Below are 10886 nucleotides of genomic sequence, written 5' to 3'. Positions count from 1 at the left end.
GGGTTGATAGACCCTTGGACTGACCCAGCATGGCAATTTCTTATGTTCATAATTTAAGATCTCTTGGAAAAGCATTGCTAATGATACCATCACCAAAAATAGCACATTTGAGTTCAGTCAGAGAAAGGACACTATCTCTGGCCGGTCCAAAAATTTGGAATTAATTGGCTCTCGGTATCAGAACAGAACCTAGCATGCAGAGATTCAAAAAATTGATAAAGACCTGGTTATTTGAACAGGCGTTTAACGAAATAAATTGTACCAGTACCTGACACCCTCATAAAATTAGCCTTATTAATCTTAGAAAATGACTGCCATGAATTTTAGATTTTTTAGATTAGTTATTGCAATTAACAATTTTAAGACTATGGTAATTATTGTAATTAATAATAATTAAGAATATTGTACACTAACAATCACTTAATTGATTATATGTAACCAGTGCTATTGTAGTTTAGGTTAGAGATATTGTATACTAATAATCCTAATTGATTATATGTAATAGAGCCTTTGTAGTCTAGATTAGGGATCTTAGGTTAAGTAGTTACCATGATCCCAGTTTAAGGATGTTACATATACATTTAAGTGATTATTTACTGAGGTTTTAGGAATTTTAGGTTTAAGTAGTTGCCTTAGCGCCGGGTTTAGGGACTTACATTTAACGGAATAATTGTTCATTTTAGTATTTAAATTGGAGAAATATGAAGTGTTTAGTTGTTTTTTATGCTATAATTTTATTGCATTGTCAGTTGAGTTGTAATTTTGTTTCTCTGTTAACCGACTTGAAATCTTTTGAGGAAGATCGGTATATAAAAATGTATAAATAAATAAATAAGACTGCGCAGCGGCCGAAATTCCAATACTAGTTTAAGATTCCACAAAGAAACCGGGCAACCGTAGGGGAAGCCAAAGGTGATTCACTCCCTTCAAAAAACAGATCACATCCGAATGAGCCAACAGTGAGGCTCCGTTCACCTCACCCCTGAAACAGGAGAGAGCCGCTTCCTGCACCTTCAAGGAGTTAAGGGCCAAACCTTTATTCAAGCCGTCCTGCAAAAATTCCAGAATAAGTAGGATTTTGACTGCCTGTGTTCCTTGCACCAGGCTTCAAATACTTTCCAGACCTGCACATACGCTAGATATGTGGAGAACTTCCAAGCATAAAGTAAGGTGACGATTACCACTGCAGAATATCCTCGCTTCATCAGGCGAGCCCTCTCAAAGGCTAGACTGTAAGGCAGAACAGACTCGGATCCTTGTATAGGATCAGTCTCTGCTGCAGCAGGTCCCTGTGCGGTGGGAGGCACAAGGGGATGCTCCACCAGGAGTCTCCACATGTCCGCATATCACAGATACCTGGGCTAATCTGGACCTACTAGTAGGACTACACCCCTGTGGTGTTTGATTCTGCGAATGACCCTTCCCAGCAGGGGCCATGGAGGGAAGCTATACAGTAACTTCTTCCAGCCAGAGCTGAATGAGGGCATTGATTCCCAGGGATCATGGATCTCTTCTGCGACTGAAGAATTGGGGAACCTTTGCATTGTGAGATGCGGCCAGCAGGTTGATGGACAGGAGGCTCCAGCAATCTACTATCAATTGATAGGCTTTGTCCGACAACACCCACTTTTCTGGATCCAGACTCTCCCTGCTTAGAAAGTCCGCTCTGATGTTGTCTTTTCCAGTGATGCGGGAGGCCGATATCTTCTGTAGATGCATTACAGCCCATTCTATAAGGAGGTCGATCTCCTGCGATACTTGCTGGCTCTTGGTTTCTCCCTGCCGGTTGATGTAGGCTACCGTCATTGCATTGTCCGACATTATGTGGACTGCTTGCCCTGGAGTCTGTGGCTGAATTGTAAGCACGCCAGTCTTACTACCCGGGCTTCCAGTCGATTGATGCTCCAGAGGGCCTCTTCTTCCATCCAACGGCCTTAGGCCATGAGTTTCTGATAGGGAGCTCTCTAGCCCCAGAGACTCGCATCTGTTGTGAGAACCAGCCAGTTCGGGGAGGACAGGGATACACCCCTGTTCAGATGAGCCTCCTGAAACTACCACTGGAGGTGAGAGCAGACTCCCATTGGTAAGTGTGTTAGGGTTTGAGGTGTTGGAGTGGATTCTTGGGTAATGCGGAGATGGCCACTCTCACGGGGAGGAGCCCCGTGAGGAACCGCAGTACTAGGCTAGACTCTATACACGCAGACACAGAGAAGTTGTATTTATTGTACAGCTTGATGGTACTGCCCGGGGAGCAGGCAGCAGTGAAGGTAACCCAGAGAAGTAGTCCAGGGGTCCTCTCCAGAGGAGACCAGTCTCACACTCGAGTAGGTGATAGGCAGTGCGGCATAGCAGGAACAGGTCCTGGATGTGGACACCAAGCGCTGAAGCTGAAGATGAGACAGACTGAAGGGTTAGTACTCACAGAAGTAGAAAGCTGTATTGTTGAAGGTCCTGGCAGGCAGAAGTAGATCAGTGGCAGGCACCAGATTAGGGAGAGCAGGCCCTCAAGAAGCGAGTACCCGGTATCCCAAGATAGGTACCTGAAATAGAGCAGAAGGGCCCCCGAGGAGCGGGTACCCAGTGGAGAAAATACCCCGAAGGGCAGAGAAAGCTTCCTGCGGCAGCTAGGAAGCGGTAGAGCAGTTTAGACCGGAGGCAGTCCAATTCAATCCTTGCTAACTCAGTTAGCAAATGAAGGGCAGGCTAAATTCCAGGATGTAATGACGTCACTCGGAGGGGACGCTCGACGAAATTGATCGTTAAGACGATCGATCACACGATTCACATCTCTATTCTCAACTGGGGGAGGGACCTTAGGTATCACCGCAGGAGAGTAGGGCTCAATTTTCTCCAATTTAAATGTAGAATTTCTCCTTCCAAACGTACAATAATCCCCATAGGGAGAGGTACATCCACCATCTGCTGGAGACGGAGAATACTGGAGGACTGAAGTCACTACAGGGGTATATCTAGGGCGACGTCAGTGTTGAAATCGGACTCTGTCTCCATGTGCTGGCAGGACATAACCCATTGGTCATGAGTCCATCTGGCTACATGCTTGGAAATGTGCTGTGGGGGGTAGTAGTGAATGTGAGCTGTGGGTGGGAGTGTGTGGGGTTCAATATTGTATAATGGTGTGAGCGAGGGGTGTATTTGGTGTGTGGGTGCTCTTTGTAGATAATGGGGGAAAGCGTGTGTATTGGGGGGACACTTTTCTCTGTGCACTATCCACTTCGTCTCCTTCCCTTTTTCACAATCTCCACTGTGTTCACTGTCCCAACTCTCCTTTCCTTCCTCCCCTCTTTCTCTTTCATCTCTCTCCCCCCACCTTGGCCACATCATTTGCTGCTTTTCTTCAGCCAGTGCCTCAGATGCTTATACTCTGGATTTTTTTTTTTAGCTGCTAGGTCCTGGTCTCTCTGGTTCTTCCTGTGATGTTGCCAAGGGAAAGCACAGTTGCTTACCTGTAACAAGTGTTCTCCTAGGACAGCAGGATGTTAGACCTCACATGTGGGTGACATCATCCGATGGAGTCCGGCACGGAAAACTTTTGTCAAAGTTTCTAGAAGCTTTGACCAGCAGACTGAACATGCCCAGCCTGCTACTATTCAGGTGTCCATGCGAGGTCCCTCTTCAATCTCGTGACATAGCAAAAGACAAATGAAAAAGAAAATAACAAACCAAAAGGTGAACCCAATTTCGTGGGGTGGCGTACAACTGCACTTTCTCTTAGGACAAGCAGGATGGTCGTCCTCACATGTGGGTGAGTACAAAGCTCCAGACAGCCGCACTCAATCAGAGAGACCAACAGCAGCGAAACAAGGTGCCAAAGGGCACAATACAACTGAGGCGCTGTAGGTAAACAGGGGGCAGTCTGGCTCCCACAAGAAGAACAAAATAGGAAGAGTTGGGTTCAAGTCTGGAACAGGTTGCGCAGGACAGACTGACCGAAGGCAATGTCCTGTAGGTCATCCCTGTCTAGGCAGTAATGAGCCGCAAGCATGTGAAGAAAACTCCAGGTTGCGGCTCGGAAAATTTCAACAACAGGTACCGCATGCAAATGGGCCACAGACGTTGCCATAGCCCGGACAGAGTGCGCCTTTTACTCTACTGGTTAGCTGAAAGCCTACCTGCATGTAGCAGAAGGCAATGCAATCTGCGAGCCAGTTGGACAAGGTCTGCTTTTCCACCGCCACTCCCAACCTATTGGAGTCGAAGGACACGAAGAGATGGGTGGACTGCCTGTGGCTCCTGTGCGATCCAGGTAGAACGCTAATGCTCATTTACAGTCCAGATATGAAGTGCCCATTCCCCTGGGTGGGAATGAGGCCTTGGAAAAAAGGTGGGCAGAACGATGGACTGACTAATGTGGAAATCAGTCACGAACTTGGGCAGAAATTTAGGATGCGTACGCAAGACCACATAATCGTGGAAGAACCTCGTGTATGGTGCATACGTAACCAGAGCCTGAAGTTCACTGACTATACGAGCTGAAGTGATCGCCACCAGGAATATGACTTTCCAGTTGAGGAACGTCAGGTCGCAGGACTAAAGCGGTTCAAATGGAGGCCGCATGAGCCTTGCCAGGACAACGTTGAGGTCCCAGGCCGCAACGGGGGCCAAAGAGGGGGCTTCAACTGGAGGAGACCCTGCATGAAACGGCCCACTGAAGGTTGAACCAAAACGGGTGTGCCAGCGACACCTAGATGATAGGCACGGACAGTGCTGAGGTGCACCTTGATGGAACTGGTTTGGAGCCCAGACTCAGACATGTGCCACAGGTTGTCCAGCAGCTGGGGGGGGTGGGGGGGCATGAGAGAGGTTTTAGGCCATGACCCCCGCACCAGATGGAAAACCGTTTCCACTTCAAGCTGTTGGACTTCCTAGTCGAAGGTTTTCGGGACTCCACCAGAACCCAGGAAACAGAATCCAAGAGCTGCATTGGCTGGAGGACTACGCGCTCAACACCCAAGCCGTGAGGACCAGTGCCTGGAGGTTGGGGTGGCGCAGGGTGCCCTGATTCTGCGATATAAGGTCGGGCGCCGTCCCCAGCCAGATAGGCGTCTGCAATGACAGGTCCTGCAAAAGTGGGAACCAAATCTGAAGAGGCCAAGAAGGTACCACAAGAATCATGGTCCCCCTGTCTTGTTGAAGCTTCGACAGAGTCTTTGACAGGAGCAGTAGAGGGGGGTACAGATATAGGAGGCCCTTCTCTCAGTGAAGGGAGAAGGCATCGCAGGCCAGATGGTCAGTCCCTGCTACCAGGTAGCAGAACCTGCTCACCTTGTGGTTGTGAGGGGAGGCGAACAGATCCTCATCCGGCCTGTTTCTAAGAACATAAGAACATAAGAAGAACATAAGAAAATGCCATACTGGGTCAGACCAAGGGTCCATCAAGCCCAGCATCCTGTTTCCAACAGTGGCCAATCCAGGCCATAAGAACCTGGCAAGTACCCAAAAACTAAGTCTATTCCATGTAACCATTGCTAATGGCAGTGGCTATTCTCTAAGTGAACTTAATAGCAGGTAATGGACTTCTCCTCCAAGAACTTATCCAATCCTTTTTTAAACACAGCTATACTAACTGCACGAACCACATTCTCTGGCAACAAATTCCAGAGTTTAATTGTGCGTTGAGTAAAAAAGAACTTTCTCCGATTAGTTTTAAATGTGCCCCATGCTAACTTCATGGAGTGTCCCCTAGTCCTTCTACTATCCGAAAGAGTAAATAACCGATTCACATCTACCCGTTCTAGACCTCTCATGATTTTAAAAACCTCTATCATATCCCCCCTGAGCTGTCTCTTCTCCAAGCTGAAAAGTCCTAACCTCTTTAGTCTTTCCTCATAGGGGAGTTGTTCCATTCCCCTTATCATTTTGGTAGCCCTTCTCTGTACCTTCTCCATCGCAATTATATCTTTTTTGAGATGCGGCGACCAGAATTGTACACAGTATTCAAGGTGCGGTCTCACCATGGAGCGATACAGAGGCATTATGACATTTTCCGTTTTATTCATCATTCCTTTTCTAATAATTCCCAACATTCTGTTTGCTTTTTTGAGTGCCGCAGCACACTGAACCGACGATTTCAATGTGTTATCCACTATGACACCTAGATCTCTTTCTTGGGTTGTAGCACCTAATATGGAACCCAACATCGTGTAATTATAGCATGGGTTATTTTTCCCTATATGCATCACCTTGCACTTATCCACATTAAATTTCATCTGCCATTTGGATGCCCAATTTTCCAGTCTCACAAGGTCTTCCTGCAATTTATCACAATCTGCTTGTGATTTAACTACTCTGCACAATTTTGTGTCATCTGCAAATTTGATTATCTCACTCGTCGTATTTCTTTCCAGATCATTTATAAATATATTGAACAGTAAGGGTCCCAATACAGATCCCTGAGGCACTCCACTGTCCACTCCCTTCCACTGAGAAAATTGCCCATTTAATCCTACTCTCTGTTTCCTGTCTTTTAGCCAGTTTGCAATCCACGAAAGGACATCGCCACCTATCCCATGACTTTTTACTTTTCCTAGAAGCCTTTCATGAGGAACTTTGTCAAACGCCTTCTGAAAATCCAAGTATACTATATCTACCGGTTCACCTTTATCCACATGTTTATTAACTCCTTCAAAAAAGTGAAGCAGATTTGTGAGGCAAGACTTGCCCTGGGTAAAGCCATGCTGACTTTGTTCCATTAAACCATGTCTTTCTATATGTTCTGTGATTTTGATGTTTAGAACACTTTCCACTATTTTTCCTGGCACTGAAGTCAGGCTAACCGGTCTGTAGTTTCCCGGATCGCCCCTGGAGCCCTTTTTAAATATTGGGGTTACATTTGCTATCCTCCAGTCTTCAGGTACAATGGATGATTTTAATGATAAGTTACAAATTTTTACTAATAGGTCTGAAATTTCATTTTTTAGTTCCTTCAGAACTCTGGGGTGTATACCATCCGGTCCAGGTGATTTACTACTCTTCAGTTTGTCAATCAGGCCTACCACATCTTCTAGGTTCACCGTGATTTGATTCAGTCCATCTGAATCATTACCCATGAAAACCTTCTCCATTACGGGTACCTCCCCAACATCCTCTTCAGTAAACACCGAAGCAAAGAAATCATTTAATCTTTCCGCGATGGCCTTATCTTCTCTAAGTGCCCCTTTAACCCCTCGATCATCTAACGGTCCAACTGACTCCCTCACAGCAGCAGAACAGCTCAGTTGCTACCGCTGGGTTGAGGGACCACGTGTATGGTTGGAAGGACCGGCTTAGGAGATCTGCCAGCACATTGAGGTGGCCTGGCAGGTAGATTGCCCGCAGAGACATCCCTTGAGACAGGGCCCAGTTCCACACCTATATCACTTCTTGGCAGAGGAGGAACGAGCCTGTGCTGTTTGTTGATGTACAGAAGCCCTGCATGTGGAGGCCGTTTGTGTGGGCTCCCCAGCCTTGGGGGGGAGGCATCAGTGGCAAGAGTCATCTGGGGCAGAACAAGCTGGAAGGGAAGTCCTCATTCCAGATTGGAAAGGTCTTCCCACCAGGCCAGAGATACTTGCAGAGGGTCTGTTATAGTGACTGGAGCCTCTAGATCCTGAGATGCCTGCTGCTACTGGGACCGGAATGCCCATTGGGGGCCCCCTCATGTGAAGGCGGGCCAAAAGAGTCACATGGACAGAGGTTGCCATATGGCCCAGTAGGCAGAGCAGAAGGTGGGCTGGCACCCTCCAGCTGTCGGGGACGAGGGTAGCCAGCGAGGCAAGGGCGATCACCTGGTCCCTGGGCAGAAAAGCTTTTGCCTGTGCCGTATCTAGCCTGGCACTGATGAAGTCCAGCTGAGGGGACGGACAGAGGTGCGACTTGGGGAAGTTTATAACGAACCTCACCATCTGTAGGGTCTGCACCATCAAGGCCAGAGCTTGCAAGGCCCCGGAGCAAGAGTTGCTCCTGACCAGCCAGTCGTCTAGGTATGGAAACACATGGACCGAGCAATGCCTGAGGTAGGCAGCCACCTCCGCTAAGCACTTTGTACTGGTAATGTGCACTCCCCACCAGAAAGCAGATATACTTCCGGTGGCTGGGGACAATCACAATGTGTGCGTACGCCTCCTTGAGATCGAGGGAATAGCGTGCCCAGAGGAGACCATCTTGAGCTTTTCTTTTATGAGAAACTTGTTCAACGCCCTGAGGTCAAGAATGGGGCGCAAGCCGCCATTCCTTTTCGGAATGAGGAAATATCTCGAATAGAACCCTTGACCCTGCTGATGGCAAGGGAACGGTGACGAATAATGTAGAGGACCGAGCAGTCTGATGTTATCTCTTGCCAGTGTGCAGCAAAGCTGAGGAGTCTTCCACTGACTGGGGGATCTGGCGACAGGGGTATGGCCAGCCGACTTACGTTCTTTTGCCGCCAGTCAAAAGCCCGTGGCCGGGGCTTGCTGAGGGGCTGGTTGGGGGTCTAGGCGTCCACTGTTATAAGGGATGACCTCTGGAACTGGTGTGAGGCGGATGGGTCCAGGCGACCGGAGGATAAGAACATAAGAAATTGCCATGCTGGGTCAGACCAAGGGTCCATCAAGCCCAGCATCCTGTTTCCAAGAGGCCTACCAGGCCACAAGAACCTGGCAATTACCCAAACACTAATAAGATCCCATGCTACTGATGCAATTAATAGCAGTGGCTATTCCCTAAGTAAAATTGATTAATAGCCATTAATGGACTTCTCCTCCAAGAACTTATCCAAACCTTTTTTGAACCCTGCCTGGAGGATTTCCAGGCTGAGGAAGGTCCTTCTGAGGCACTAGTGGACAGCAGCTGAAGCGTATCATGGTGGTCCTTCAGCTGCGCCACCGCATCCCAGACTTTATCACCAAACAGGTTCTCACCTGTACAGGGGAGGTTGGCAAACCTGTCCTCGACCTTTGGCTGGAGATCAGAAGTCCGGAGCCAAGCCCACGGAGGCCAAGCGGGCTGCCATTTCAAAAACATCATAGCTGGAACGCACCTTGTGTTTACCCGCCTTCAGGCATAGCAAGGCAATAGCAGAAAGGGCTTCCTGCTGTGCTGGGGAAGACCCTCTGCGAAATCTTGGACTCGTTTCCAGAGATTGAGGTTGTACAGGGTCATATACAGTTGGTAGGCCGCGATGGAGGGGATCACCGGCTGCGGTAAGCCGGAGGGATCCAGCAAAGGCTTGGGGAACCGTGGGAGAGGGAACAGTACCAGCCGTATCTTCCTCGGAGGACCCAAGAATCAGGATTGCTTCTGTGGAGGGCATCAGACCAAACCTAGCCTACACCCCTTTTCCCTGCCTTTTAACCCCCGCTCCCCTTTTGTACAGCCCCCCCCCCCCCCACTTCACCCGCAGCCCAATATACTCCCGTAAGATCGCATTTTGTTACTAGCTCTTTAATTCTATATATCCTGCAATGTTTTTGCAATCTCTTGATAATTTTTGCTTCATTAACTTACTCTCTATTTTCCGTTGCTGGCTCCCTCTTCCTCTTCTCTTTCTTGCCTTCTTCCCTCCGCCCCCGCCCCCCCCCCCCCTGTTCATTGTAATTTTCCATTTTTAAAGTTAATTGTAAACCGGCGTGATGTTTCTTACAAATGTCAGTGTATAAAACCTTATAAATAAATAAAATCAGTGGCCAACGGGGCATCGAGGGCCCCTCAGGCACTGGCTGCGTCGGTAGGGTGCCCAGAAGGACATCCAGACGTTCCAGCAGTGGTGCTAACATTGATGGCGGAGGCTTGGGCACCGGTATGGGGGCCAGTGGCACCAGCAGCTCAATGCTTTGTAGCTTTGAGTATTGCTAACTGCATCCTGCGGTCCAACTTCTCCAGGAAGTCCGGGGTGGCCAGGACTGGTGGAGGAGGGACGAGGCGTCACAGGCTCTTCCTCAGGTTTCTGAGGTGACACGGTGCCCGGGATCAGTGACTGTGGGGATTGCTCGGGCTACTGAGAGCACCGGAGGATGGGGCCTCCAATGACTGGTGCCGCTTCGATGACGGCTCAGCAGCCACCGATGCTGCTCCGGAACCGGAACCGTGCGTAGAAGGTGACCAGTGGCGATGCTTGCGGGATTGCTTCTGGTGCTCGGCCCAGCCGAGGAGGCCAATGATCCCAAAAGTCCGGGAGAGCGGAGAGATCATCAAAGATCGGTCCCCCCCTCTCCCCAATCCTTGGAAGTTCTAGGTATAGGGACCGCAAGAGGAAGGGGGCAAGACGGCTCCCCACGATCTTTAGGCGTTGAAGAAAGCAATGGAGGTGTGGAGGACTTTGGGCTCCTGAAAAGTTTCTCCACTTTATCGAGGCGCGGCCGTTGCCATTTAGGTGTCATCTGGTCGTGCGAGGCCCCCAGGCACAGGATACAAACCTCATGCCCTGAAGGCATGAAAAAGGAAATAGAAAGCAAGTGGGCTCACGCCCTATACTCAAAAGCCTAACTGCTGGCAGATACAAGATGGCTACCAAGAGACTTTGCCATGAAGGAGCCACACAGCAGTAGAACAGCTATCTCTATGCATTGGGCCTTGGCTGAGCTGCGAGCAAGAAAAGATATGGAGTTTAAGACTGGAACATGTATTAATCCATATATATACATATATGTATGGAGCTGTGCATATCTTGAAGCACTATGGAAAAGAGACAGAAATACTTTTTTCTGTGCTGCACTTATCACATTTCCCAACTATCACTATTCAAACAGTCCCATCTGTTGAAGCGAATAAAAGGGAAAGACATGCAAGAAACGCAGAGCTGAGAGGCATGCGCAGGGCAGGGAGGTAGTCAGCAATCTACACACCCAGTTTCATAATCAAATATTTTATTAACAGCTGGTCTTCCATACACTTACAGTCCAAACAGTGAA

Source organism: Rhinatrema bivittatum, chromosome 8 (genome assembly GCF_901001135.1).
Source record: "Rhinatrema bivittatum chromosome 8, aRhiBiv1.1, whole genome shotgun sequence".
NCBI lineage: Eukaryota > Metazoa > Chordata > Amphibia > Gymnophiona > Rhinatrematidae > Rhinatrema > Rhinatrema bivittatum.
This window is presented reverse-complemented; position numbering follows the sequence as displayed.